Raw genomic sequence first — 23,080 nt, forward strand, 5'->3', positions numbered from 1 at the left:
AGTACCTGGAATATCACTCTTGGCTTCATTCCTGCATTGGCACCAATTCCATTGGCCTTTTCTGTAGTAAGATCTTTACTTTATGCTGAAGGATAAAAAGGTGGTCTACTTGGGAGGCGTGGGTGATGGGGCTGCAAGAAGGGTAGGGCATACTCCCATTCCACAATCGGCAACACCCATTATTCTGATGTGATGGCCCTCCAGGCATGTGGAAAAGAGGATATCCTTCCTCTAACAACTACCATCCGACAAGAGGGAACGAGGGCGGCTTCCCTGAGGTGGTGAGGAAGATGAGAAAGAGAAGGGAGGAAGAGGTGGGAAACAGCTTCTACCTTTGCCACATCCTCTAGATTGGAGGTAGAATGGCTTGGCTTGCTTCTGTTTTTGAGAGCTTTGAATTTGCCATTTACCTTGAAAGGCGAAACATCTAGAGAAGGCCAAAATCTCTGGTATTGCTGGTAATCCCGCTGCAGCTGAGTCTATAGGCCAAGTGACCTAGCAGGGGCCTTTTTCCCCTTAATTATTTTGAGAGTGAAATGTGCTTTTGTCCCAAAGAGGCATGGCCCATCAAACAGGAGATCCATTAAGATAATTGTACATCTTGTGAAAATCCAGTTTTCCAGCCATGCATGCTGACACAAGGATATGGATGTGCTCATGGCCCGTGCCACCAAATCTGCTGTATCCAGATCCAGAGTGAATGACTTATTTTGCAGCTGTTTGTACATCTCCCACTAACTTTGTGAAGTTTGGTAGTCTTGTAAGGTTGATATCACCAGCTGAGCACTGTTCCATACACTGTGTCACATTAATAGATTTGAGGGCCATGCTGCCAGCCGAAAAGGACCTCTTTGTGACCAGGAGGCTTGGAAGGGTGGGGGTCGGTTTTGTTCCCAGAGGACGGTTTGGCAGTAGTGCTGCAATATCGCCCCCCAGTAACACAAGCAGCAGTGCAACACACTTGCACCCCCCTAACCCACCGGGGGAGATGTCCGACAAAATTGCCTGGACTGCTTTGCGTTCCCAGTCCGGCCCTGATGTCTGAGAGCTTAGTAGGGGAGGCTCCTGGTGCTAATTTTGAAGAGCTGAAAGCCTGGACAACAAGGGTCTTCGGCAATGGATGTGTGGAGAGAAATGCGAGTCTCCTGAAGCTTGCCTATTTATCCACTTTGTTGACCACAGAAGTGGCGTGCTTCTCCTATACCACAAGGATGGGCTCCGTGAGAGCTTCATTAAAAAAGTAAGACAGGATATGCTGTGTTAGTTGTTGGGTGTAACTCTTCAGTTAGTAGGAAAGCCTTAGTCTCTGCTGAAGGGAGTTGGAGGTCAAGGGCTTTGAAATCCTTTCTTATGACGGCATTTGAGGAGGAGACCTCCAGTGGCAGAGCCCCAGACAGGGATGAGAGTTCCCATTCAGGCCAAGTATAGAGGCCACTTGCTTCCCTGGGTGCCATGAAGTCTGTGTCCATGGTGCCAGACTGTCCATCACTATCAATATCACTGTCCATACTTGGTGTTTCAGGTAGATCAGAATCTCTGAAGAAATAGCGTCTCTCTTCCATGAGCAACTGTGCCTCCCTTCTGAATCACTGCTGTGGAGTAGGCATTTCAATTAGAGGTAATGGATCCCAGACAATACCTGTTTTGGTGAGTTTGTTGTGGCACGTCAACTGTGGCGTTGGCAGCAGTGATGAGTGCTGATCTGGAGCAGAGAGTGATACTGTTGAAATATGGAGAGGCATTGGTCATGGCACCCAGGTTGTAGCCGGCGTGTGAGTTGTAGCCAGCGTTATGGGAATAAACGGTAGGAACGGCACACATTGAGTGGGAGCATTGGCGCGCTGGCAGTGTGCCAAATGCATACCCCTTAGGGTCCAAAGGTGCTCCAGAAGAACCAAGGCCCTGTGGAAGACATGAAACAGTGTTCAAGAAGGCAAGAAGTAGGCAGGGCCTGTTCCTGTGGGTATTGCGGACATGGGGCCTGGGTAACAGTGTCGCAGGAGTCAGCGGAGCAGGGACCAGTGTCGTGCCTGAAGAAGCCAAAGGTGCCAGATACTGTGAGGGAACCTCCACTAGCTCCAGCTGAGATGAAGAGTTGTGAGGAAGAGGGGGGAACATCTTTGTTACTTATCCTCTGAAGATCACTGGAGTTCAGAGTTATGGCGTTGTTTCCCTTTGTGTTTCCTCAAAGAGACACTTCAACGACAACAAGGGCCTCAACTTGCATTTGGCTAGGTGACCATCCGGCGCCCAGTCCAAAATGAGGTTGGTCTCCCTCTCCAGTATGGCCATGGGGTGCATGCTTCTACATGAAGCACAGGCTTTGACCTTGTGATCCAACCCCAAACACCACAAACAGATGTTGTGTGGGTCTGTGAGGGGAATCTATCCAACTTAGTTTCTGCAGGGTTTAAAACCTGAATACTTAGAGAAGACATCAGTGTACTGCACTTGTATAAGGAATGCTTTTAAAACACAACACACTGTCACGAGGGGATTTCCCAGAGGATATCAAAGTTATGTCACAATGGCGTCGTTTTCAGTGCCAAAGTGAAGCCATCGCTCTGTACCAATATGGAGAGCTATTCAAAAAGTGAAAATCTGCAGGTATAAGTATCCATCCGAAATATACATTTTTGTGGCTTTTTGGGGGGAAATACAAGATAGATAGATAGATAGATAGATAGATAGATAATCATAACTTTGGTCCCGTTTGATGAATCTCTGTAAAACTTTCCAAAGCCTTCCTCCCAAAGCCTAATTAGACCCCGGGCCCTCATCCCCCCAGAGTCGAAATGTGAACAAAAGAGGAGGGAGGCTGTACGGTCCTCTTCCCCGAGCCTTAAAAGGCCCCAGGGACCTCATCTTGGGCTATCCTGCTAATCAAAAGGGAGGTGGTCGCGCAACCCCCCCTCCCCGAACCTTAAAAAGGCCCCGGGGACCCCATCCTCAGGGCTGTCATGCTAATTAAAAAAAGGGAGGGGGCCACACAGCCTTTAAAGGCCCCTGAGACCCCAAATACCAGAGGGCCACCTCTGTTTTTAAATAAGGTTCTGTGCGGGGGATGGGGTCCCCGTGAGCTATGAATGCTTGGAGGCCAGGCCCTGTGGCCAACCTCGCAGAATGGGATTGGTTGCTTGCGGGTTGGGGGGGGGGGTCAGAAACAGAGGCTGGACACAGGGGCGGGGGTTGGTTTATGTTAGACCTGGCACCATTGGCGTGGGTATCTCTTCCATTTTTGCTGATGCCTCACGTATTTTTGCTGGTGTTAGATGCTTTGGGCACTGTGCCACTGCTATTCAGTGCCACAGTGCAAGTGCTCCCTATTGTAAATTGATGTATTAATCAGTGGTTCCATGTTTGGCTATTTGGTTTACTTGTCAGACCCTAGTACAGTGCACTGAGTGTGCCCAGGGCATGTAAATCCAAATGCTGCTGGTGGGCCTGCAGCACTGGTTGTGCCACCCACATAAGCAGCCTTGTAAAATGTGTCTAAGGTCTGCCATTGCAGAGCATGCGTGCAGTCTTGCACTGTCATACTAACTGCTAACAAGTACACCCACTTGACAGTCCTTAAACCTTCCCTTTTCTTCATATCAGTCACCCCTATGGTAGGCCCAAGGGCAGTGTGCATTGTACGTATAAGGTAGGACAAGCCCTGATGTGTGTGGCATGTCCTAATAGTGAATTACAGCAATTTTCATTTTTCACTATTGCAAGGCTACCTGTTCTCCATAGGCTAGAATGGCTGTTAGAGTTATTACATTTTATAATCCTAACTGTCTCAGAGAACATGGTAGAAATTCGAGTTTAGTATGCCTGAACTCAGAATAATAAAATACATCTTTTAGTGAAGTTGTTTTTAATATTCAGTGTTTGCAAATACCACTTTTAGAAAGTAGGTATTTGCTTGTCTAACCATTCAAACCTGCCTCTGATAGGTTGTGTATTCCTATGTCTGGTTTTGTGAGTGACAGGACTGGTGAATTCCAGGAGACAGGCTGAGTCCCCAGTGGTGAATAGAGAGATTTGCATCTAGATGGGAGGGAGGAGTTGCACCTGAACCTTGAATAAGGCTGTGCCTGCCTTCCACAATGCTGGCTCCACCCCCTGGGGAGCGACTGATGTCTCTGCCCTGCACACTGAAAGAAGAGAAGGAGTCCTGTAAACAAAGTGCTCCAGGACTGTACTTGCCTTCCACAATGCTGACTCCACCTCCTGTGGGGCGTCTGATGTGCCTGCCCTGCCCTGTGAAAAGGAAAGGAGAAGTCTGGTAAACAGAGTGCTTCAGAACTGGTTTGGACTGGGCAAATGCCCCTCTCCCCTCAGAGAACAAAGGATTTTGGGATATAAATATTGGGACCCTGATCCCATGAAATTAGATCACTTTTGGACTACAAGAAGAAACCTTTACTGAGGAGAGGAACCTTAAGAAACTGAGGCCTGCAGTGGTTGCCTTACTGCCAAAGCAAGGAGAAAGGAACTTTGTGTACTTTGCTTTCAACTTGTGAAGGATCTCCAAGGGCTTGGGAAAGAGCTTGCCTCTTGCTGAAGTCTCAGGGACAACAGACTTCACCCCCCAGCTCCCCAGAGTTCCTTTGGAAGTGCCTGCTGCTGTTTTGGGCCTTCTTAGAAAGTGCGTGTCGCAAGGAGCTGGAAGCGCAACTCAACGAGAAGAAGCATGTCGCTGTGCCTGCCGTCGCAACTATGAAGGAGGGTGTCTCCGCTGGAACTGTTGCACTGCACCGCATCGGAGAGAAGTGTGCCGCAACGAAGAGGAAGCGTGTCGTCGTCGCTGCTGCTGCCGTCGCAACTTCGAAGGAGGGTGTCACCGCTGTAGTTGTCGCACTGCACCGCATCAGGAGAAGAATCTCGCAACGAGGTCGGAGTGTGTCGCCGTCTCTGTGCCTGCCGTCGCAACTCCGAAGGAGGGTGTCGCTGCTGGAACTGTCGCATTGCACTGCATCGACCAAGAGCACCTCGCGTCCCCAAGAAGCACGCCGCCGTCGGAGCTGCTGCCGTCGCATCTTGGATGTCGCCGCTGTAGTTGTCGCATCGAGCGGTAGCTTCACGCATCGTGGGAGAAGAGCGTTGCCGCTGGAGCTGTTGCCGTCGCATCGTAAGGTTGTCGCCGCTGCAGTCCACGCATTGAACTGAGAACTTCTCGAATCCTCGAGAAGCGAGCCGCATCTGGAAGATCTTCACGTCTTTATTTCTTTGTATCTGAACTTTTCCGCATTTCCCATCGCTGCGACATTACTTGTCGTGGAAGCGCAACACCACTTAAGGTACATTGACGCAAAGTGTCGCATCTAAGAACTGAACTGAACTAAGCTTAAATCTACCATCTTAAAGTAATCATAGTGTGTATTTTTGTCGTTTATGGTCTTGTGGTAACTCTATATAAAGTCTACTTATTTTTTTATATAAAACCTGTGTGGTGTCCATTTGTTGTGTTGTCACTGGGTTACTGTATGTGGTCACAACTGCTTAACTTACAACGCCTCTGAAGTAAAGCTCTTCTGCTCGTGCCAAGGCTACCAAGAGGGTGAACAGGGGTTATTTTAGGAGTGTAATCCCCTTATCTTGACTAGAGGAGAGGGTCCCTATTTGTCACAAGTACCTACCTGTGCCAACTAGAGACCCCCAAATCTAACAGTGTACATGTGGTAACAAAATATTACTTTACTTTAAAAATAACCTAGAAATTTACTGACAAAAACAAAGGTTAAAGTAAGGCTATAGTTAGGTGAAATGTTCAGTAACAAAGTAACATTTTAAACAAACAAAACCACATACATTCACCAGTTATAGTTATCTCAAGTAACTGCACTCACTCATAGACCCACTGAGAGACAGTCATGCACCCATTGTCAGACCCACCCAGACACTCATGCACTCATTCTCAGACCCACTCAGACACTAAAGCACCCAGAGACTCATGCACCCACTCACAGACCTACTGAGAGATTCAGGCACACTGACATAGACCCACTCAGACACTCATACACCCTCTCAGAGACACATGGACCCACACACACACCCACTCACAGACCTACTCAGACACTCATGGACCCAGTCACGGACCCACTAAGACACTCATACATCCACTCACTCACCCACCTATACACCCACTCACACAGCCAGTCACTCAACATCATTTAGGTATTCTTTCTTTAAACCAGATAAGGCCGTTCTTAAAAGAACCTTTTGTGTTTTTAACTGAGTTTTTTTCGTGTTACTGAACTTTTTTGTTTCTTCAGATAGGAACTATAAAAAATTAAACAGAAAAAATGCACAAAATCTGTGCAACATGTTCAACAGTTCCTGAAAATCAACAGCAGTGGCACTTCTTTGCTTCAAGGATTGCTGGGAAAGATTGTTCCTGTAGCAACAACAGCTTATTGTACTTACAGCAAAAGAGTGCCCATATCAGCAAAGTCTGGAATTGCTGCTGGAATGGCAATGGTTCCTGGCACTGACAAGGTGTCTCCTTGTGCCAGCAGCCCCACAGCAGGTGTTAGGGTCGCCTCTGTCTACTTTTGGGCTACAAACAAATGGTGTGGGTAAATGGTATGGATTTGTTTTAGCATAGAGGTAGTTCTATAACTGTACTTCTAGTTTGTACCGCACGACGACTTCTTGCACCGTCTACACTCCAACACCTTGCCACTCCGTTTTTTCTCCCCATAACGAATGGTAAAAAAAAAAACTCCCATACAATACTCTCCTTCCTCTTGAGAATTTCCTCCTCTTCACTAGAAGAACCATGATGCTCTGGATCTGGAGTCTGGCTTAAGGTGGAGCAGGTCACCATATTTCAAGTGCAAAGTGTTCCTGAAAATCCTAATCAATGTTAAAAAACAGTAGCATCTAACTTCCTTCCCATCCCCAAACACTCCCCTGGCACGCAATCCAAACTTCCCACCAGCGTTACAACCGCACTCCTTCCAGGCATGGTCAGAGGGGGACTGCTGGGTAATTCAAGACCTTTTTGATGGTGATCAATTCAAATCTTTCGAACAATGCAAAATCATGCACACCCTAATGCTCAGGGGGCGACCCGGCCCCTTACGCCGTTCGAAACACTAGTCTGATTCTATGACAGATCCAGGGGCTTAATTTCCCGGACCTACGATGTCTTACAACATTCCGCCCTGAGCAACTCTCATAACAACCAAACACGCTGGCACTTACATAGTGATATGGAAATCTCTTCAAAACAGTGGGAATAATTGTTGGCGGGACATCCCTACCACTTATAGAAGCATAGCACAATGAAAGACGGCATACAAAGTCATGACCCAATGGTACTATACCAAACAGCGACTACACAAAATGTTCCCCAACACCACGCCCAATTGTTGGAGATTTAACAGTGCAGTCGGGGATTTACTACACATATGGTGGTACTGCCCGCTGCTGGCCACCTATTGGAAGGAGATCATTAGCCATATTAAGGATGTTGTGGGATTTCCTATACCCAAAAATCCAGTGGTTACCGCTCTGGGGCTCAAGCCCACGACTCTCCTTGACATGACCCAAGCTGACTGGCCTATACTACTGCACATGCTCGGTGCGGCCAAACAGGCTATAGCATTATATTGGAAAAAAACTGATAATCCCCCCATTGCCATATGGTTTACCCATCGCTGGCACACAATGGCCATGGAACTCCTTACGGCCAATAGATTCACAACTATATGGCAGCCACTTTTCTAAATAGGAGTTCACCTGCTTCAATCCTCCCAAACTTAGGGCATTGCAACTTTTTGAAGACAGCTGTGCTTTCACACTGGAAGATGGGCACCCTAATGCTAGTCAGGTACCCCGCTGTAGACAGTCCACCACCTACTCACTAGCATGTCTACTATGCTAGGCCTCTCCTCACCTTCCTCCTCCCCCTCTTTAAATGGGGGTTCTTATTCTTTTTTCTCCTGTTCGCTGATATACATCAACTGGATCCATGAATACGCTTGCAAGCGAAATGTTAAATATCATGTCACTCTACTGATTCAGTCACAGAAACTGGACGATACATGTGTGACAACCAGAAGATTTTTTTAGCAAATGTCTGATATCAACACCGCACGAGGTTACACCCCTCCCTTTTGTTTCTCATTTATTGTTTTAATGTAGATAATTTTTTTACTGTTAATAAAAAGAATATATACCAAAAAAAAGTAGCATCCAACACAGCTGGGAGGGTACTTCCTCTGCATATAAATGAAAACTGTTTTAACCAATCAAATCTCTTTATTCATGTGCCACATGCGTTTTGCGGTGATGTCGCAATGTCACTGCAAATTTTAAAATATGTATTAAAACATCTATATAACATTAAACTAGTTATTACTCAAGTATTTACTCAATAATATTAGTAAATCACTTACCTCAAATTTAAGTTAAGTATATCATTTTAAGTGTTTTTATAAAATCACAGCGTTTTGCGAATTTCCCGCCGTACCGAAAAGTATGTATCAGAAAAGTTCAATAAGCATTCACGAATATTTTAAAAAATAAATACAAATCATGCGAATTTTATACAAGTATACCATTTATTTATTGCCCATAGGCTTTTGGCTATAAACCTTTTAAAATAACTTGAAAAAAGACTCTGAAAATGTCCACTTTTATCAAATCTTGCATTTATTAATTTTAAAATATTAACAATGGGAAACAGCATTTACTGCGTGGTCGGAACCATGCATGCCATTACCGCGCAAGCTTTACCACACATTGGCCTTTACCATGTATGCTGTTATGCTAAATTTTACAAAACGTATATGCCTTTATCACGCATGCCTTTTCAACAAAAAGTATCTTGAAGGTAAGTATAAAGTGTTTTAAAAAAAATATATTAAACACACACTAAAAAAACTAACAGTATATAGGACGTGTCGATTAGGAATTAATATTTAAAAAACATTAGAAATTTACTGGAAAAAAGCAAAGGTCATAGGGATGTTATAGTTAGGAATTAAAATTTAAAAAACCTTAGAAACCCACTGAATAAAACCAAAGTTTACAGGAACATTACAGTTAGGCTTAGATTTCACTTGTGTGTGAGGGCTTCTAGTGATGATGTCATCAGTGATGCCACTGACCATGTCATGAGTGATGTAATATGTGAGATCATAAGCAGTGCATTGTGGGGGCATAAGTTACAGTTAGCTCAGGTAACTGTAACTGCTGAATTTCATTGGTTTTGTACGAGTGAAATCTGAGCCTAACTTTAAAGGCCGTGTAACCTTTGTTTTTTTCAGTGAAAAAATATGTATATATTTACATTCATCTAAACCCACCTCCCAATCCGACTACCCTTAAAACCCTTTACGCCCCTTAAATCCCTTATTTAATATAATTAAAAAAAACATTTACCTTCTTGGAAAAGTCTTGCATTGTAAAGTGCTAGAAAATGGCATGAGTGGTATTTACTTGCATGGTAATAGCCTCATTTCAAAAACAATGTGAGGCAAACTCCGTGTTAGAAGCATTATATACCATTCCACATACATTGCAACTACCCCTTCTCTTCTAGGATTTGTCCTGCTATAAGCACATGACTAGCCCAGGGGCGGCTCTAGGCTCATGGGGGACCTGGGCAGGGAGCGTAGGTAGGTAGACCCGGAAGAGGAGGTAAGGGCGGAGCGGAGCCCCCCCAGAACTCAGGAAGGTGTTTTAATAAAACGTTGAAGTGGAACAGAGCCGGAGGCCGCCAAATCCCTGCCAGGGGCTGCCACGCAAATATGTATCCATCCTCGGAGGATTATTATATTAAGGATATATATTGCTGTGGCGGCCCCTGGGGTTTGGCGGCCCTGTGCACGTGCACAGCTTGCACATGCCTAAGGCTGCCTCGGACTAGCCTGAATTCTGCTCCAATGAGTAGCCGAGAAGCATAATGTACTACCATCTGCATGGATTGTTGTAAAAATACCTCCCATCTTAAATTGGGATGCAAAGGATTCCCTCTGTACAACCCATTGGTCTCCGGTCAGTATCTCTCTTGATCCTCCTGACCCATGACTGGCCGCGGTCATTAGGGGAGTACCTGCCGGGCGGTGACGTGGGGAGGGGGAGGGGCAGGGTGGGGGTTAGTAATGTATGGAAAATGGATGTTTGCAGGTAAGTGAACATATAAGTAAATCAAACGAATTTCGTTGTGTGCACTGCATCCCCAAATGCAATGCAGTGCACGCAACAACATTTGTTTGATTTATTTATGTTTACTTACCTGCAAACATCTATTATCCATACATTACTAACCCCCACCCTGCCCCTCCCCACGTCACCGCCCCGGCAGGTACACCCCTACCGACCGCGGCTGCCCTTGACCTAACAAAGGGAACCAGGGATTCCACCAGCAACACCACTCCAGTCACCTTCTTCGGTGCAGAGATGTATTACTTAGGAAGCAACCAAGGCCCACATTTCTTCTGATTAGTGTTCAATAGTTTCATCTACTGAAGAAAGGAGCGATCTGTTTCAGGGAAGTTACCTGCTCCAAAATACTAAAGACGCTTAACTGGACAATTTAGGCCCCTGACAAATATTGTAATCATAAATGAGTATGTTGTGTCTAAATGCTAGAATTCTTTCTTGGGGCTAGTTTGGCTGGCCTCCCATCCCTGCTCATGTCACTCCGATGAAAAGAGAAGCAGAACCTTATCCCAGGAGTGTTGCTGCATACCCCACTACTTCAACTGCCTTGCCCAGCCAAAGAACCTTAGCATCCATCAAGGTATCTTAGTCCCATTTAATGCATATCTGTTAAAGAATATAAAATCTCACTAAGCCATATTTTAAGTTTTGCAAAAGAAATGGGGGTGTTAATTACTACTTTAACAAGCATATCTAGCAACCTGCGTTGGCCATAGAAACCTTGATGCCCTTCTCATGAAAGCAGGCTCCTAACACACCTTGGGCTCAGCCAGCCAAACCTGTCCCCACGAACATTCATCCACTATGTCCAAGCTTCAGTCAGTCTTGCAGAGCTCTGTATGAGTCCTAACTCACTTCTACATAGATGCTGGGTCACTTTCTATTGATTGCCATGTTCTCGGCTAAGTCTGGGAAGTTTCTGTTTTGACACTGTACAACTCGCTGCCATCTTCCGCACGACTCAAGCTAAGCCTAGCCCGATTTGGGGCATGATAGGACTTCCTCTTTAATTTCCAGTTTCACAGTGGATTGTGCCTCCTTCAGTAAGAGTAAAGAATCTCTTTTGACTTCTCGTTGAGAGATGAGCCTAAAGTAGTGACTCCATCTGGAGGTCCCTTGCCACTTAGTGGTCAGTGACTAGATAGAACAAGTCGCTTACCTTAGATAAGGCGGTTTCTGGTATAGATCTAACCACAGATTCCTGACCTTTTGAATATTCCTCAGGAGTCCGACTGGATTCAGAAACCTTTTCAACAGTACCTGTGCACGCTGCTAGGTGGCGCCATTCTGCACCAGTAATGATGTGAGGAGCCTTATCAGGGTCCATTCCACTATGCTGATGTCAGTTACTTTCGAGGCTGTCTGCGCCTAAAAACACAAAGCCCAAAGAGCAAATTGGCTTTGACCTGTGTGCAGATTCCTTGACTTGGGATCCTATTAATGGAGACAGCCCGATTCACAGAGAGGGAAGAATGGCGAGTGTCTCTAAAGGTAAGTAACCTAATCTTTTCAAAAAGACTTCGAACCACAGATTCCTCACCATTCAAATAGATACCAGAGCAATACCTATTTGGAGGTGGGTCTGAGAATGTGTCTCCTCTCATGGCTTCTCATTGGTTCCTGTACGTGCCACCTACCTTTCCTCCATTTCTACAGGCTGTAGCATTTTTCATGTATTTACAAAAGCTTATTCCTCGTCTTTTTGTTTTATCAGTTTCCCGCCACCTAAATACTGTTAACATTCGCTTTGGTGGAGCTATATTTTCATAAAGTTTTGCCTTTTACTATTGCAGCATATTTATACTTATACAATGTATCATCTGGAGAGATTAAGTGATATAGAATCATAGGATTAGGAGCAGTGCCACTCAGACTCGAACCGGGATTCCCAGCTCTCGAGTCAGCAGCTCTAGCCGCTGCGCCCTATCCTCCCACTCCCGTGTTATTTGTCAGGGAGCTCTTTCCTTCTCCCGGATGATGATTGATGAAAACAGCTCTTTATTCATTAAATAGGCGAAACCAATGCATTACCAAAAATGTAAATTGATACTTGTATAGCGCACTACTCACCCGCAAGGGTCTCAAGGCACTTGTACGAATACCGCTGTGGAACCCATCCTGGCTTTCCCTGTTAGGTGTCCACTCCTGGGCACCCCCAAGGTGGAGGCCAGGCATCCTTAGCGTTGTGGGGGCCGTTGTGGAGATTAAGCAAGCTATTGCCCAGAGTTGCAGAGTGGGACTCCATGATTGGAATAGGCACCGAGGCGAGAATTATCAGGTCCGTGGAATTTTGAGCCCAAGACCCGCCGAGGCGGGGAATTGAACCCTGGTCCCGGGCTGGACCTCTGCATCAGGGTCTGCCGCTCTAACCATTGAGCCACACTTCTCCACCAATACTTGCTAATACATGTAAGTCACCCCTAGGGTAGTGAAACGCTTCTACATTTGTTTTTCACTACACTACATTGAGCCCAATCTCTACTAAAGGGTAACATTGAAGTTATTGCATTATACGTAATAAGCTGTAACTTTTATTTGGGAATAGGTTGCGTTTAGAGTCTAATAAATTGTAATTGAAAACCCTCCTTAATGATACACAATTCTTAAAATGCCACTTTTAGGAAGTCTCAAACAAAAGGGGTCACATCCATTATGGGGGCCTGGTAGGACGTAATAAAGTTTACAAAGAAGGGGGTACCTGGCCACCAATTTACAGTACTGCTTATTTATTTCAGCAGATTATTGTGCAACGCATTCAGTTGCTGTACCTTACTTCATCACTTGAAATCATTTTGAAAAACTTTTAAAAAGGCATTTTGTTTTTCAATAGGGCATTTAAAAGGTACATTCTTCACCTTACAGAAAAGAAACTTGGTCAAAATGTGAAAGTAAATTGTGCAAATTATTTAAAAAATCACTCTGAAATGCAGGTACATAACATTACAAATCATGTGCATTTACAGACAATTACACCAGTCATTATTACTAGTACACAGACTGCCTCTAACCAAAGTCCTTGTTCTTTGTTTAATTTGAAGGGCAGGCTGACTATGGGGAAAAAGGGTTTGAGTTCTCTCTATGGGTGTGTTTCGTACTAGCAACCCTTTTTTTAGAGTCCAAAGCGAATTAGATTCCCTCATAGATTAAAAGGAAAATTGCTGACGCGTTTTCAATCCCCTTCAGAGTCTGGGGATTATCGTCAGGCTGAACCAAGGTGTCATCTGAAATTTGTGGTAGAAAAAGGGGGTGGGAGGGAACAAAAACACAGGTTTAAAGTCTATTACCGTACTTCCCTTCTATTTGTCCTTGATTTTATGTCTGTAAACAACAGGTAAAGTACCCGGACCTATTGAAGTGGTTTTCAATCGCTGTACACCATCTTTTTAGGTCTCGCCTTTACCATTCCGAAGGAATGGGAAATGGCGAGAATTCAAGTGCTCGAACTGATCGTGAAACCACCGCTTTTTTTCGTGGCGTTTTCTTCGAGTGCACGTGGCCACAGGCACGCGCTTTTGGCCCATACACTTTCATGGCCATCTGTTCCTCAATGTCCCTCCCACCCTTCGTTTGATCTTGCCGCGAGTTCAGGCTAATGGCCCTCCCCCAGCACAGAGCGCGCATCGCGGCCACACAGCACATCAAAGGGCTTCTCCCAGCGTGTGCTGTGCGGCTTCTCCTCTCCTAATTATGTGGCCGGCCGTACTTGTGTTTCCCGGCCGCTTCCCGGCCGCTCTTGTTGGCTTTGTGAGCCGATGGCATGTTTAGTTTACACACACGTTTCTCTCGATTTTCTAGTTGTCTGTATTAGGAATATATATATTTTTGGGCTTTTCTAACAAAACGCACCTAGCTGTTGGCATTTACTTTAGAATTCACGGATACATGGAATCTTTAGTTTACAAACAGTTTCCCTCGATTGTCTTGGCTCGTTTTCTTTGTTTCCTGCTCATCTCTTCATCTTATCTCATCACATTTGCTGTGCAGGCAAAGACAGAGTTCAAAAGTCAGATGCTTTCCGAGAGCACCTGTTCGTGCCCGAACCCCCTTCCTGCTTGCTGCTTCTTTTCTTCTTTCTCCCCTTCGTAATAAAGTGGCAAAGATGAAAGACTCCTCCATACATTTTTAACTGTTTTAATCCTTGTTCAAAGCGCTATTTGCTCTACACTGTAAAATGTTTTGTACTTAAAGGCGCAACACGCATCTCAAGTCTGTCAATTCAAATATTCAATTGACACGCAACGCCACTCACACACGCAATGCCACTCACACACGCAACGCCACTCACACACGCAACGCCACTCACACACGCAACGCCACTCACACACGCAACGCCACTCACACACGCAACGCCACTCATTAGCATAGCCACTCATTAGCATAGCCAATAGGTCTCGTGTCTGGGACCTTATAAGTGTTTAGCAACGCAACAGTTGATGTTGTTGCACCAGGGATATTGTGCTGCATAACTAAATACTTATAAGGTCCCAAATGCGAGACCTATTGGCCATGCCAATGCTTGTTGTCAAAGTGGCCGGGTACCTAGAGGATTATAATGAATTGTATAACTCATCAGGTCTGACAACCCTTACTTCGTGCTCACAAATTTATCAAAAGGGTCTTACTTGGCCTTTAACTGTTTAGAGGACGTGTATTCAAACCAAATGCGCGGTCTCAATGTGAAACATCGTTGTTCCTGTGCGCGTGTGTGGCGTCCGGTGCTTCTGCCCTGCAAAGTACATTTAAAGAAACTTTATATTTCGTTTATTTGCGTGCTTGCAAGCTTTTCAAAGAAGAGACGGCCATGTTGTGTGCTTACTTGAAGGGACTTCTTTTTGTCCGTTATCAATGAATTCTCTCTCGTGTGTAATCACATTTTTTTATCGACCTTAGCCTGTTTGCAAAAATTAATTCTCTGCAACGTTAAGTTAAACGCTGGTTACCTTCATAGCATTATGTATTATTTGTGTTTGCAATGCGGTTCTACTTCATAAGTGAGCGTGTGTGTGTTTATTGTGCCGGGTCATTCTTGAAACATTGTAGCTTTGCCGCTTCAATTATATGCGCGTTGTGCTCTATATTCCTGAACGCTTGTCCCTGTTCTGCGTTTACTGCCACATTATAGCGTTACCACTCATTTTGAATCCCCAGTGAGTGCGCGTTTGGGTTCATTGCTTCCTCCCAATTATAGGCAACAAATTGTGAGCATAGATGTATAAACACTCACTTTTAATGTGTGACTGGTCACGTCTTCTTCCAACACTCGTTCCGTCAGGAATTCATGCACTTAAATGTGTTTGTGCTGTCTCTGGCACTTTATGAACGAATCTCTAAAACAGGAAGTCGGTGGTGTTATGGGAGTTGTAGTCCATCCCTTTTTTTTTTAATAAAAAGTTAATTAATTGCTTGGTTCAACTCGGACATTTCATTTAGACCTTTCTTAATACAGTTGAATTTTAAAATTAAGTAGGCCTCTCTTTTTAGTAGTGCATTTTCAAGATTTCGGTTGTTTCAATCCGGATAGTACTGTCCATTCAAAATCTCGTTCTGAGTGATTATGCTCCACAAAGTGTGATACCATTGGTGCTGTCAGGATTTGTTTTTTGATGCGCGACCGATGTTGTACTATTCGCTGATTAATTTGTTGGGTAGTTTTTCCAATGTATATTTTTGAACATGGACACTTGATGGCATGAACAATGTTTTTCGTGTTGCAGTTGGTAAATTCCTTGTGAGTCCATTTAATGGAATCATGTATGAACTCATGCCCTTCGATGGTTGTACTGCACGCTGAGCAATTTCCGCATTTGCGGTGCCCTTCAATGGGCTGCTAGTTCCATTGTTCTCGTAGGTCAGTCTTTTTCGTAGCAGTTAGGGCCACATATGCTCGGATAATTCTTTGTCCGAAACTTTTGTTCTTAGGCATTGCAAACAGAGGACTTTCCATTGGGCATTCCATTTCTGTTAGAAGGTGCCAATTTGTCAGGATTATCTTCTGGTATTTATTGGTGTGTGGACCAAACGTGGATACACACACTAGTTTGTTCAATGGTGTCTTTTCCTTTTTTCTCAGAAGTACTTCACGAGGTGTGTACCACACTCGCTTCATAGCATTCTTGAGGTAAGGTACAGCAACTGAATGCGTTGCACCGTAATCTGCTGAAGTAATTAAGCAGTACTGTAAATTGGTGGCCAGGTACCCCCTTCTTTGTAATCTTTTAAAAAGTTGGTATTTTCTTGTCCTAACCATGTGGTGCCTTCACCCTGATGCTGCGTCACATGACTAGGTGTAGCTGGCAATTGGTCTTTGTGTATTGCTCCCAGACAGTGAGACAAAGGGAAGACTGGTTGGCAGGATGGGGGCATTCTGAGTTTCCAAGGGGGAGGAGCTGTCACCTACCACACTTGCACATCACAAAGCTCTGCTGGAGCACTCTCACAAAGGGTTTGTCACTGTTCCTTTGTAACCCTAGACAAGCTGGGGCCGGGACAAGGAGAAGGGTATGCCTGACAACACAGGGGGTGGAAACCTCTAGAAGCTTCCTCCAATCCAAAGTGTACACCAGCTATAAATATTGAACCCTTAGACCCAACACTTCAGTAACTTCTGGACCTGTGGACTCTGCCAGGAACAACTGCTGTGCTGTTGAAAGGACTGCTGCCCTGCTGTGCTGACCTGCAGCCCTCTTGCCTGGGTAAGCAGGACTTGACCTGCCAGGACCCTAGAGTGACTCCAAGGGCTAGTTGGCTGGACTCTTTATCAAAAGCGTCAGGGACATAACAGGCTTCCAACATCCTTGACCCCATGACCTGGAGTCTGCAATCTGTGAGTCCTACCCTGCCAAGAGGTGCCACTGTAGTCCTGGATCCTTGAAAGTTGGCCTAAAGGTGCTCTGCCAGCTCATCTGTAGGCCCAGCAGAACCTACACATCTCTCCTGCTGCACGGCGCAACCCCGAGCCGAACTGACACATCGCCTCTGCTTCGTGGACTTTCACGGTGCAAGGACTTCGCAGCCAGCAGTCTCCCCCTGGACCCGCTGCTGTGTGATACATCTCCAACACAGCCCCTCACATTGCAAACCTCTCGTCAATGACTGCCTCAACTATGATGCAGGACTCAACATTGCAAGTCCCGCAGCTACTTCGGAACCAGCTGGTGCGCGACGCATCTTTGAAACAGGACTTAGCATCACAAGCCCCCACGTCAACGGCATCCTCGACGATGACATAGGGCCTCGCATCGCAGCGCCTTTCCGACCAGACCATCTCCTCAGCTGTGGGACGCAACCTCAATGCAACAGTTTCCAACTAGTATTTAAGGTACTCTTGCTCAAATGCGCTGGCCTGAACTTGTGCTTTGTCTCAGTCTAGCGTGACCAGATATCCACAGTTGACACTTTGTGGCACCATTCTCACTTAAATCTTTAAAACTGCATATGTTCGGTTCTGCAGATTGGATTTTGTTGTTTCGGGCTTGATTTATTCATTAAAATGTACACTAATTGTCTAAATTGGTGTGGGATGTTCTGGTGTTGTGTTTTCACTTTAGTACTATTTGTGTTTGCTACATACTTTACATATTGCCTCTAAGTTAAACCTAACTGTTCTGTGTCAAGCTATCAGAGAGTTGAGCACAGGTTAATTTGGGGTTTGCGTGTGACTTCAACCTTACAAGGATGGATTGTGGTTCCTGCTTGAGTGGGGGTTTACCCCCATCACCAGTAACCCAATTGCTTACACAGGCCTTTCAAAAAACACATCACAACCCAACCTTTAAACAATGAGGGCTGGTCCGGCAACTGTAAAAAGGCTGAAAAAGCCAAAAGGTACTGTTTATCTGTGCCCAAAGCAAAGGCTTGCCCAATGACAGTAAACAAAAGGAATGTCAAATGACTCTGCCTGAGGAGGTCAATCGAGTGTATGCAGCGCCAAAACATAAATTTGTCCCAACAACAGGCGAATACAGTTTTTGTCAAGGGAAGCCTGAATGCCAGGTTGACATCAAGCACCTCTGGGGGAAGGTCAAAGGTGCTCAGCTGTAGCTGCTCAATCTCCATGCATGAAGGTGTAGATTGGGAAGGCCCGATGTGTGGAACTCTGGCCAGTTGCTGCAGCAGCAAGTCCTCCTGGAGGGGCAGCCTGATCGGAGGACAGATGCTCAAGCCCATGAGCTCTGGATAACACATTCTGTGCCCAATCGGGGGCCTCTAGGATGACCTGTGCCCGGTCGGTCCTATCTTCTTCTGAACCAAGGGTAACAGACGAGGAGGTATCAGTGGCAAGGCTTAGAAGAGTCCCCAATGCCACTCTAGGTGGAATGTGTCTCCTAGTAATAGACACCTTCCTTGGAAACTCCAACTGCTGTTATTGTGCATGCTCTGCAGTGGCAAATAAATCAAGCCAAGGGTCTCCCCATTTGAGAAAGAGACTTTACAGCACCTCTGGGTGCAAGTGTCACTCATTATTCTCTAGGCATCGCTGGTTGAGTTCATCCGCCCTGGCATTCAAAGATACTGCCAAGTTGTTCCCCACCAAGAAAATTCCTTGATGGTAGAGTCATTCCCAGAGGAGTAGTGCCTCCTGACACAAGGCCAGGTCCCCATTCGGAGTTATTTGTTGCAATACCAAATGGCATTGGTGTTGTCCATGAGCACCTGTATTAGTCTCTTCTTGATGTCCAGAACCAAGTGGATGGCTCGGATATCCAGGAGATTGATATAGAGCTAGGCTCCACTACCAATATCCCTTCTGCCGGCTTCTGCTAAGATGTTGGAGGCCCACCTGAACTGTCATCTTTCCAACTTTCTGGACACCTCAGGGTTTTTGGATGGGTCCCAACATGGCTTCAGAAAGCTTCACAGCACGGAGTCTGCGTTGACTAAAGTCGCAGATAACATCCGCCGGAAAGTAGATCTGGGTCAAACTACTGTGCTAGTATTGCTGGACCTTACAGCAGCATTCGATACCCTCTCTCCCTCTACTTTAACATCCAGGTTAAGGGAGGCAGGGGTAGCAGGACCGGCCCTTAGTCTCCTGAACTCTTTTCTACAGCAGCGAGAGCAGCGTGTGATGCTTGGAGATTACCTCTCCCCTGCTAAGTCTTTGCAATGTGGGGTGCCACAGGGGTCGGCATTGAGTCCGACCCTGTTTAATATCTACGTTGCCCCCCTTGCAAGACTAGTAAGATCTCAGGGGATGGAGGTAGTGTCGTATGCTGACGACACGCAGATTATGGTGTCCCTGACCCACTCTGTGAATGTCACCGCGTCCAGCTTTAGGTCCTGCATGCAACTTGTTGCAGAGTGGATGATTTTCAACTCCCTAAAGTTGAACGGTGACAAAACTGAGGTCCTGGTCTTTGGCAATGACCAGGGCATGTGGTCAGGTGAGTGGTGGCCTCCATCTCTAGGTATCTGCCCCACTCCCACACAATCTGCTAGGAACCTAGGCGTCATCTTTGACACCCGGCTCTCCATGGAACTTCAGGTCAACAGGACGGTGGCCACCTGTTGGGGTGTCATCAGGACTCTGAAAAGAATCGTTTACTATCTTTCCCCACAGGCACGTAAGCAGGTTGTGATCGCTCTTGTTGGCTCAAGGCTCGACTATTGTAACTCACTCTATGCCGGGGCCAACAAGGGCCTCTTGCAGCGCCTGCAGGTTGTGCAGAATGCGGCGGCGCAATTTGTTTTGGCCCTGCCGTGGCTGTCCTCTGCGACCTTGGCAAGGAAGAATCTCCATTGGCTCCCTATCCCCTCCAGAGTTTCGTTTAAACTTCTCTGCCTGACCTACAGTGCCCTGATGGCATCCCTGATGCTCTGGGATCCTTGCTCACTAGGTATGTCCCGAATAGATGTTTGCGCTCTCTAGAACTAAACCAACTGGTAGTCCCACGTGCTAGGAAGGCTAGATGGGGGAGCAAGGCCTTCTCCATTCTGGCACCCCAATTATGGAACTCACTTCCCCTGGAGATCAAATCACAGCCTTCACTTGATCTCTTCAGGAAAGCTTTGAAAACTTGGTGTTTCATTAAAGCCTATCAGTAAGCTCCTGTCTCTGGTTGCCCTCTGCCAGTTTTTTTTTTTTTGAGTTAGGCGCCTTGACGCCCATTGGGCATAGTTGCGCGTAGACAAATCCCACTTCATTCATTCATTCATTCATTCATTCATTCATTCATTCATTCACTGGGGAACAGGAACCTCTGATCTCCACCTCTCCTAGATGGCCACCCCAAACAAGAAGTGAAGCATCAGTCACCACTATCAGCTCTGGGTGGGATAGGGGCCACTGACCCAATCACAGTCTAGTAACCACCACTGCAGATCTTTTGCAGTCTCCTCCACAATCTGTATGTGATCAGAGAGGTCCCTCTGATGTTGGGCTCACTGAGTCTGTAGATGCCACTGCAGAGCCTGCATAAGCCAAGTGGCATGCTTGGCCATGAGGATGCAGGAGGCCATCAGTTCCAACTGCATCAAAGTCTACCTCACTGAGATCAAGGACAGAGGCTGAAAGATCTGGATAATAGCCTTAATGTCCTGAACTCTCCTTTCAGGGGGAAAGGCATGAAACCGTACCATGTCCAGAATGGCTCTGACGAAGGGGAGTGTCGGAGTCAGGTGATACTTCAGCATGTTGATAAAAAACCTCAAAGAAGACAGGAGGTTCGCTGTACTCTGGTGGCGGTTGAGAACTTCCCAGGGTAAGCTAGCTTCCAAAAGCCAGTGTTGAGGTAGGGGAAGAATGGGACTCCTGACCACCGAAAGTGTGCTGCGACCACCACCATTACTTTCATAAACACCCGAGGTGCGCTGGTGAGACCAAAGGAGAGTACAGCAAACTAAAAATGCTTCTCACCCACCACAAGCCGCAGGTAGGGGTGTCGATGGGCCTGGAGGACAGGTATATGGCCACAAGAAGCAGACAGAACCTCTATCTGGGATACCCTCATCTGGTTCACTCTCAGCGCAAGTTGGACCCTCTGAATCCACCACTGGGCCTCCCCTGGTTCCTGAAGTGTCTCTGGTGCCGCACACCATGCTGGCTCATGGAGCCTCAATGCTGATGCCTACTCCATTGACACCGGAGTACGAGGTGCCCATTATGCTGTCTAACTCAAATTACCCTCAGGCCCTGTCACTGAGAGTGCATCTTATGCAAAGGTCGAGCGTAGGGCAGCTGAAGTTCTAGACTTCCAGCTTTCCACCTTAAAGGTCAAAACCATTGTCTTGACGGAAGTGCTCCAGCTGGGGAAAATAACTACTGGGCCCCTCCTCCCCTTCAAAGAGGCACTGGCCCTGGGCCAAATCTTGCTCTGGCTCCCCCAGTCAATCGCCAAATTACAAGATGCTACCACCATCCCCCTGGCGACCCTGCATTTTTGCCAGAACACCCCCCCTGAAAGCCTGGTGGTGCATGCTTCTACCAGTCAGAGGAAGCCTTCCAACTACTCCACTCAATAAGGAGTCCAAATGAGTGGAGACCTTTGGAAAGTGGGTATTTTCTTCCACCAGTGTGGCTCTCAGGTCTGTAAATGCCAGTTGTCTGCTGGGACATTATTCCCATGCTCTTTGTGATTTGGTGGCTCAAGGCTTCTGGGTGTCCTGGAAGATCTTTGACCTAACCTATACCAAGCCATAGAGGTCGGTTGTGATGCAACCACATTCACAATTTGATGTGGCTTTCACACCACCGCTTCCATTCGGCGAACCATTGGCTTCAGTGTTGCCATTCGCCATGCCTGGCAAAAGTCAACAGGTCACCAATTATCCCTCATGGACATCTCCTTTGACAGGATTCATCTGCTTGGGGACAAGACAGATTCTGCTCCAGAGTGGTTCTAAGTGAGAAGGTCCACAGCACGCTCCCAGAGCTTATCTGCCCCGCCTTGCCAGTCACATCATCCCTATCATTCCTTTTTTAAGCTTTGGCAGAGATACCTCATTCCAGCAACCAATTCAACCTCAGCAGGCAACCCTTGTGCGAGGCAATGGGGTAACCCAGTATCCCTCAGAACCTGGACATATACACTATAAACAACAATCTGTCGGGTAGAAAACAATTTCTTTGTAGTTGTTATATTTAGAAAGGTGATTGAAATACAAATGAAAAATGCATACTCACAAAGAAAGAATGAGAGTGCATATTATGCTCAAAATGACAGAAATTTTACTATATGTTTTTCAATTATTCATACTCCGGGTCGGAGATTACCAAGACGAAACTAAATGTACAAGGGGCTGTCCGGTAATTCAATCAGTAAAAACGGCGCATGTGAGCATGATATTATAGTGAGTGTAGTGACAAAGTGACAAGATTTGTGTATTGAGACACAAGAGTGACGTAATACTGTATATATATGTACAATTAAAGCATAGTGAACAAGGTCCAATTTCAAACTCAAACACAATCACCCTTAGCTAAATAATTAAATTATATAGTTTTTGCTAAAAGGGCATCTTAAGACATGGATGGACAGAGAAACCGTCAACTTTTCGACCCTGACAAACAGCATAAGTTGAAGAAGTCAAAAGCGGGCCTTCGTCAGGACAGGATGGTGTAATGGACAGCCAAGTCTTCGATAATTAAAGGACTCCAAGAGGTCAAGCCAAAGGAGCTTAGAGGTGAGGGGCACCAAAGGTAAATGTAAATGTTTTTGGATTTGTAAAGCGCTTATCACCCAGGGGTCTCGAAGCGCTGTACGAATACCGCTGTTGAACCCACCCTGGCCTGTTCCTGTGAGGTGTCCATTCCTGGGCACCCCCAAGGTGAAGCCAGGCATCCTAGCGTTGTGAGGGCCAGTGTGGAGATTAAGCAAGCTATTGCCCAGAGTTGCAGAGTGGAACCCCATGATTAGAGTAGGCACCGAGGTGAGAATTATCGGGTCCGAAGACATTGAGCCCAAGACCCTGCCGCGAC

This window comes from Lissotriton helveticus, chromosome 4_1 (assembly GCF_964261635.1).
Source record: "Lissotriton helveticus chromosome 4_1, aLisHel1.1, whole genome shotgun sequence".
NCBI lineage: Eukaryota > Metazoa > Chordata > Amphibia > Caudata > Salamandridae > Lissotriton > Lissotriton helveticus.